The sequence below is a fragment of the Sapajus apella genome, unplaced genomic scaffold (genome assembly GCF_009761245.1).
Source record: "Sapajus apella isolate SASKATOON/1434 unplaced genomic scaffold, GSC_monkey_1.0 scaffold43, whole genome shotgun sequence".
NCBI lineage: Eukaryota > Metazoa > Chordata > Mammalia > Primates > Cebidae > Sapajus > Sapajus apella.
Genome location: NW_022436983.1, coordinates 15,541,046 through 15,549,582, shown reverse-complemented (window position 1 = coordinate 15,549,582; position 8,537 = coordinate 15,541,046). Strand labels below are relative to the sequence as shown.

At 47.5% G+C, this 8,537-nt stretch overlaps 1 protein-coding gene across 5 annotated transcripts in view; it reads right to left on the bottom strand.

Moving 5' to 3' along the window:
- Window positions 1–3,517, bottom strand: part of ZBTB40 (zinc finger and BTB domain containing 40) — an 83,068-nt gene extending 79,551 nt beyond the window's left edge. For all 5 annotated transcript variants that reach the window (XM_032300729.1, XM_032300730.1, XM_032300731.1 and 2 more), the window contains exon 1: window positions 3,358–3,517. The gene's annotated coding sequence lies outside the window, so the exon portion shown is untranslated. The remainder of the gene's footprint in view (window positions 1–3,357) is intronic.
- Window positions 3,518–8,537: the final 5,020 nt, after the last annotated feature.

The window sequence follows — 8,537 nt, the reverse complement described above, 5'->3', positions numbered from 1 at the left end:
GTTAATCCTTTTTTAATTGTTCACAAGGCAGTTATCTATTGAAGTGATTTAAAATCACTTATGGGCCGGGCGCGGTGGCTCAAGCCTGTAATCCCAGCACTTTGGGAGGCCGAGGTGGGTGGATCACGAGGTCAAGAGATCGAGACCATCCTGGTCAACATGGTGAAACCCCGTCTCTACTAAAATTACAAAAAATTAGCTGGGCATGGTGGCGTGTGCCTGTAATCCCAGCTACTCAGGAGGCTGAGGCAGGAGAATTGCCTGAACCCGGGAGGCGGAGGTTGCGGTGAGCCGAGATCGCGCCATTGCACTCCAGCCTGGGTAACAAGAGCGAAACTCTGTCCCAAAAAAAAAAAAAAAAAGTAGTGGGCTTCCATTGTTCTTGGATCCCCCATTTTTAATTTTGTCTGTAACATATTTCTGGATTTTTGTTATTATTTAGCATTTTATAAAGTTTCCATTTGAAGTTAAATTTGATTATTCAGCAATATGTGTAACAACAACAAAAAGAGAATACCACGGCTATTAACACAGTTTATCTTATTTAATCCGTACAACCACCCTTTGAGGAGGCACCATTATCCACATTTTCAGATGAGATAACTAATCTGTAACTTGCCCATGGGTGTCCAGTTCTCTCAGTAGTAGCTGGGTTCAGGATCAGCGACTGAGCACAGGAGTGAACCACAGCACCATTACTCCCTTTGAGTTCTCCAACACCTCAAGTTGTTACCCACTTAGTCTCTGAACCTGCTGAAAAGTTCTTCTTCCTAGCTTCGTCTCTACCTTTCCCCTTCTTGCTGGACTGGCTCCTTGTCACTCAACCAGTTTCAGCTTAAACTACCTTCCTTAAGAGAGGTTTTCCCTGATCACCCAGATAAAAAGTAGGGCTCCCAGGTTAGTGTCTCTCTCAGCACTGTTTTATTTCCTTTAGAGCAGTTGCCACAATTTGGAATAACTTTGTTATTTCTTCACTGTCTTGACATTTAGCTTAGCTTCCACAACAGAGCCCCAGGTCCATCTTGCTCACCCTGGTAATCACAGGACCTAGACAGTGGTGCTTGGTACATGGAGACACCAAAATATTTGTTCAAGGCCGGACACGGTGGCTCATGCCTGTAATCCCAGCACTTTGGGAGGCCAAAGTGGGCAGATCATTTGAGGTCAGGAGTTCAAAACCAGCCTGGCAAATGTGGTGAAACCCTGTCTCCACTAAAAATACAAAAAAAAAAAAAAAAAAAAAAAACAACTAGCTGGGTGTGGTGGCATATGCCTGTAGTCCCAGTTATTCAGGAGGTTGAGGCAGGAGAATCACTTGAACCCAGAAGGCAGAGGTTGCAGTGAGCTGAAATTGTGTCACTGCACTCCAGCCTGGGTGACAGAGAGAGACTCCGTCTCAAAAAAATAAATAAAATAAAAAATTGGTTCAATGAATGACCTGGATTTGTTTACCTAGTATTTACCTGCAAACACCAGGTTTTGGGTACTGGCTAGCAGCTGAGGATACAACAGATAAGGTGTTGTATCCTCCAGTATAAGGTGTTGTCCCTGCCAGTAAGGACCTCCTAAACTAACAGAAAAGACAAAAAACAGACGGAACAATGCAGGGTGGTGGGTGTGATCAGATTAGCTTCAGCACCCGGCTGAATGCATTAGCTATGTAACCTCCAACATCTTTCCTCCATGAGTTTGTTTCCTCTATGCTGAAAATGGTAATATTACTACTACTTACGTCATAGTATTGGTGTGAGGATTAAATCATAGCCCATATAAATAAAGCACTTAGCGCAGTACCAGGCACAAAATAATCACTCAATAAATAGCAACTACTAATTTTATGATGATGATGCTATTACAACTGTATTTGAAATTATCTTTTGTCTACCTACATACCACTTGTCCAAGCCCCATATAGAATTTAAATTCCATGGAAGGGCAGAAGTCATGTTTGTCTTGTTCACCACTGTATTTCCAGGTGAAACATCTCTGGTACATGGTAAGGGTTCAACAAATACTAAGCAATTACTGAATGCCTGCGTACATGCACGGGGTGTTCTCAAACCATCTGTTAAATCGATGATGAATAGCTAAGTTTGGGGAAAGAAGAAAAGTGTTTACATTAGAAAGGAGGGACAGAAGTTTGATGATTTAGCTAAGTAGAAAAAAATTTCACTTTGAGATTGTAATTAAATCTCCATTAGCCATCCAAAGATCTGGATACAATTCCAGGGAAGAACCAACAATGCCACGTAGAAAAGACTTGAAAGAATAAAATCCAAAGCAGTTTGACCTGTGCCATCAGGCAGGGGGCTCCCAGGGACGGGCTCAATTTGGCAGCCCTATAACCTAGTACACCTATAAATATCTTAACCACTCAGAACCAACTTCTTCCTCTTTTGTAAAATGGAAATACCATACTTATGTATAAAGTGTTCTCGTAAAGCACAACAACGCTTGTATGAATACAAAGAAAGCACCTGGCTCATTGCAGCACTAGCTGCATGGAAACATTGCTATTCAAAGCGGGAGAAGCTCTTTGAATAGTCAGTAAGACCAGAAGGGGTAATGGAAGCCAGAGTGTTTTGTCAACTCAAGTGCTCTGGGTGCATAGGGCAGTTTTAACTCGTTTCCCACTCCAGGAGAAGGGACGAGAGGAATTGCTGGATGACAACACTGATCCAAGCTACTTGTGTCTAGGGTAGGGGTCAGTAGACGTTTGCTGTAACGGACCAGGCAGAAATAGTTTTGGCTTTGTAAACCAGCCTATCAAAAGCCAAGCAACGGCTGCGCAACTACTCATCTCTGCCCTCTTGGCAGGACAGCCGCCATAGACAAATACATCAACAAAGAACATGGCCGTGTTCCAATACAACTTCATTTATGGACTTGATTTCATAGAACCTTCGCAAATGACATGAACTATTCTTCCCCCTAACCATTTGAAAATGTAAACAAAGACCGAGAAGGGAAGAGAGAAGTGGGGGGATGGATTAGCCCGATGCCCGGCGAAGCGACCTGAAGGGAGGGGGAGTGAGACAGCGACAACAGGCCTTCAGACGGGCCGAGAGGGAGGTGCGTGGCGACAGCAGGCCCAGGCGGTGTCAGGCCCGGCCTGGCGCCCTGAGTGGGTCCCCGCGGCCTCTACCCTCCGCAGTCTACAGCAGAGCCTGCGCTAGCGGTGCGAGCCGCCCCTGGGGTGGCACGTCCCGGGACGAGGTGAGGCGGCTGTGACTCGGACGAGCCCCGCGGAGTTCGCCGCGCGGAAGGGTCTGTGTACACCCCTCATCTAGGGCGCACCCGGGCCTCCGCTGCAAAAAGGGTCTCCACGCGGAGTCTCAGCCCCGTTTCTATGGTTACCTGTTCAGCACCGATTCAAACTGCCGTTCTTTATTGACAGCGCCATAGAGGACACGAACACTCCTGCCCGAAGGGAACAATAAAGCTTTCGCCATTCAACAGCGCCGGAGACGCCAGAAGGCGGCCATCTTGAGGCCGGCGCGCAATGGGTATCAGCGGGAAAGGGGCCGCCCGGTTTGCCTCGCGCGCCGCGGTCACGTGTTGAGGGCGGGGCCTGCGTCACGCGCTCGCTCTCCACCAATGCTAGGATCGCGGGGCCCGCCGGTTGCTAGGCTCTTCTCTGACCTCTGACCTTGGCCACTCCCTCCTCCCCTCTCCACACTTCCTAAGGAAAGTTTTTTTTTTTTTTTTTGAGACGGAGTTTCGTTCTTGCCGCCCAGGCTGGAGTGCAAAATGGAGCGATCTCGGCTCAGTGCACCCTCCGCCTCTCAGGTTCAGGCGATTCTCCTGCCTCAGCCTCCCGAGTAGCTGGGATTACAGGCATGTGCCACCACGCCCAGCTAACTTTTTTTTTTCTTTCTATTTTTAGTAGAGACGGGGGTGTCACCATGTTGCCCAGGCTGGTCTCGAACTCCTGAGCTCAGATGATCCACCTGCCTCGGCCTCCCAGAGCGCGGAGATTACAGGTGTGAGCCACCGAGCCCAGCCCTAAGGAAAGTTCTGCTGGAGCTCTGCCATCTCTCACTGAGGTAGCTCTAGGGTTAGGATCTTGTTTCAAAGGATGGCAAAGAAGTAAACACAAAAGGCTTCATTTTTCCAAAACAACACATTTATGTGCGAGGCAGAGAGGTGATCTGAGCCGCGTCCCTGGCCGCACTTTCTGGGGGAGAGGCCTGACGCCGGTGGGGCGTGGTGGGCTGAAGGTGTCCTGGAGGCATCTTGATCCTGCGTCTGGCACCTCCCAATTTTGGGATTTAGGGGCTTAGGGGGAAGGTGGTCCTAGCTTTTCTTTTGCTCATTTTCCTTCTCAGACATTATGCGTTCCCTGTTGAAGAGTCCCGTTGCCACCCTTCCTTACACAGACATTTAAATCAGATCCAGCAGTATTAAACCGAGTCACCTCCGCTGGCCCACTGAACACAGTCACCCTGTCACTGACATGCAGCCACTTTTTCTGTCCCTGCCAGTTACACGCCCAAATCCAGCCGTCTTAGTGCAATGTCGAGCTTCCTCTGTGATTACAGCTGTTCCATCCGCAATGTCAATATTCAGTCGTTCAGAGAGCTGTCTCTGGCAGACTGACTCACCCCATCACGGTTTTACATCACAAATTCAATCTACTGGGCAGAACTGTCACTTGCATTGTTGCTGTCTCCCGGTTGATCATATTTACTGTCACCGTCTGACATGCAGCTACTGTCAATGACCATAAACTTCAAACTGTTCTGTTCAAAATGGCACTCTGTTTGCCCAGCTGTTGCCCTTTCTGTGGTTTTCACTGTCATTGTCATTCAGCCGCTTTCGCTGCCAACACAGTCAAGCCAGTATTTAACAAGCTCCTTCAGGGTACACACTTGTCCTCGTACCCTTGTGCTCAATTAGTCACTTTCACTATTATACTCCTGTCACTGTCACATTCAGGGTTGGATTTACTGTAGCTGACATTCAGTCACTTTTGTCATCACTGGAACCACGCCCACAGCTGTTGTGTCTCCTAAGCCCTCATTTCCACCAGCCTCACATTCCCTTTTAGTGGGAGCCCCCAATGTAGGGTTGCTAGATTTAGCAAACAAACACCTAGAAGGGTGCTTGGCACATAGTAGGTGCTCTAGAAATCTTTATCGAATTAATGGATTTTGCCCTTGCTCAACGGCTCACACCAGTAATCTCAGCACTTTGGGAGGCCGAGATGGCTGGATCACCTGAGGTCAGGAGTTCGAGACCAGCTTAGCCAATATGGCGACACCCCGTCTCTACTAAAAATACAAAAATTAGCCGGGCGTGGTGGCGGGCACCTGTAATCCCAGTTACTCAGGAGGCTGAGGCAGGAGAATTGCTTGAACCAGGGAGGCGGAGGTTGCAGTGATCTGAGATTGCACCACTACACTCCAGCCTGGGCAACAAGAGCAAGACTCCATCCCAAAAAAAGAAAAAAGAAAGAAATATTTATTGAATTAATGGGTTTTAAAAAACAGTATCATCGCCAATGTGCTGTATGCGAATGCAGATATGCAGATGGCTTGAAGCTCAGGAGTCTCAATAGGAATCAGTTTTCAGGCACCATCTGTCCCTCCTGTTCTACTTAACAAGACTTCAAATCCTATAAGGACTAAACAGAGCAAAAGAAGAATGGCCACCAAGCGCACTCAAGTATTGGGACAGTAGTGACAAAGAAGAGGCTTTCTATAACTTTTTTTAATTTTAAAAAAGGAATTCATGTTTATTGTAAAACATTTAGAAAACACGGAAAGGAATCTTTCCCTCAGGAAAGATTGTTCCAGACATCCCCCAACACAGCCTGCACACCCAGACACAGTGGATCAATGGCTGCAGGTTCCCCATAATTATTTACTTCGGGTTTTGCATTAATAGAAATTCTTGTGGGGCTGACTTGCCTACGGTTCATGAAGAGTGGCACAGGGTCATGAAAAGCAATGGCTCTGGCTTCTGGCTTCCCACGATATCAAAAATAAGAAGACAATGGCTAGACTTTCTAGACCTTCTAAGGGCCTCATCTCCCTATAGAGCTTCCACCGCTGCGGAGAAATAACCTGTGCTTCCCAATCACCAGAAGGACCCAAACCTCGACTTTGAGGGGGAGAGCTGAGAACTTTTCAACTTTTTTCGACTTTGGAAAAGAATGTTCCCATGCCATGACCCTGTGTAAGATGCCCAAGGTGCCTCTACTAAACTGCCAGCTGTTTCCAGAGTGACTACTAAACACCAAGAAAACTGAGGTCAATAAAACATGTTCCCTACCATACTAAGGAATAACGCACCTGGCCGGGCGCAGTGGCTCACACCTGTAACCCTAGCACTTTGGGAGGCCAAGGTGGGAGGATCATGAGGTCAGGAGTTCCAGACCAGCGTGACCAACATGGTGAAACCGTGTCTCTACTAAAAATAAATTAGCCAGGCGTGGTGCTATGGGCCTGTAAGCCCAGCTACTCAGGAGGCTGAGGCAGGAGAATCGCTTGAATCCAGAAGGCAGAGGTTGTGGCGAGCTGAGAGTGTGCCACGGCACTCTAGCCTGGGCGACAAAGCTAGACTTCGTCTCAAAATAAATAAATAACTAAATTTAAAAAAAGAAATAACCACCACAACTTCTCCTGCTACTAATAGCAATGATTAGGCCGGGCACGGTGGCTCAAGCCTGTAATCCCAGCACTTTGGGAGGCTGAGGCGGGTGGATCACGAGGTCAAGAGATCAAGACCATCCTGGTCAACAGGGTGAAACCCCGTCTCTACTAAAAATACAAAACATGGCCGGGCGCGGTGGCTCAAGCCTGTAATCCCAGCACTTTGGGAGGCCGAGGCGGGTGGATCACAAGGTCAAGAGATCGAGACCATCCTGGTCAACATAGTGAAACCCCGTCTCTACTAAAAATACAAAAAATTAGCTGGGCATGGTGGCTCGTGCCTGTAATCCCAGCTACTCAGGAGGCTGAGGCAGGAGAATTGCCTGAACCCAGGAGGCGGAGGTTGCGGTGAGCCGAGATCGCGCCATTGCACTCCAGCCTGGGTAACAAGAGCGAAACTCCGTCTCAAAAAAAAAAGACTAATAGCAATGATTTATCTCACTCTTTCTGCCAGGTATCATGCCAAGCCCTTTAACTCGATTCTCTCGTTTAATTCCTGTAATCATCCAATGAAGCAGGTAACATTTTTATCCCATTTTATACGGGAGGAAACAGACTCAGAGGGAGTAAACAATTTGCTCAGAGAAACACAGCTACTAAATAGTAGAGTTAGGGTTTAAACCTGGGAGGTCTGACTCCAGGCTCTGCACTTATTTTCAACCTGTAGTAATAACTTCTGGGTTTTACAAAATCCATGTGTTTATTATAAAGAATTCAAGGATCACAGAAAAACACAAAGGAAACAGTAAAACAAGAATCACCGTAAATCCTACCACTCAGCAGTGACCTATCGTTACAGATGAGCATTTCTCCCGACTCCAGGCATATTTATATGGGTGGATGCAGAGATCATAACGATGATAATGACAGCTTGCATGCAGTAAGCACTGTGTGCTGGACACTGTTCTAAGCGCTTTCCAGGAATTAACCCATTTGATTTATTCCAAGAGAGATAGAGAGACGTCATTTTATTAAAGTGAACTCATTTGACATATTTGGAGTTCACAACAGCCATCAACCACCCGGTGATGTTTTTCCCCAAAGCTGGTTCTTTCCTCAGTTTTGCTGCCTTCTCTCCACATTCCAATCCAATCCTATGCCCAGAGTCCTCGGGCAGCAAAAGCTGTCTTTAAATAGCACCCTCTGCACAGCTGCTGTCCGGTCAAACGTCTCTGCTGTTCCCCAAGGCAGTGCTGTTATTTGTGGAAGTGAAGTTCGCTGGAGGCTCGACAGATGCTTTTTATTTGTTCGAGTCGGTGTCTGGGCCTTGGCATTCTGTTTCCTGGCTTTCTAAGTGTTAGAATTTCACTACCTTTTCTCCAGTCCAAATGAAGCTTCGTCTTCAGCTCTTGCCCAGTGGATACCAGACAGTCTCAGATGAGGCTGCTGTTGGAATTTGCCGAATGACTCAGAAAGGTCAACCGCCTGCCTGCTGGTCCATCCCGGATGACAAACGCTGAGGAGGAGGGAGACTGCCTTGCTCCAATGGGGCTGCCCCGACCACAGTGGCACTTCTGTGGGCCTGACCTGATGAATCCCTTGCCTCGGTTGCCCCCAAGGCGAAAGGTGCTCACATTTAGAAGGATGGAATCAACACTTCCACTGAGATGGCTCACAGGCCCGGCATATTTACCTGATCCAAAACTGAAGCGACGATTTCCCACCCCATTTCTCCCCTCAGGCTTTCTAGCTCCAAGATGATAGCCCACCTGCCGTTCTCTGCCCTCTCGCCCAGCTCAGACACCTGGGAATTATCACAGACATTTCTCTCTCGAACCCTCAACTACTCACAAGTCTTGATTTCACCTCTCATACACTCTGTCCATGTCCACGGCCAAAGTCCAGATGACCCTTAATCTCTTTTTTTTTTTTTTTTTTTTT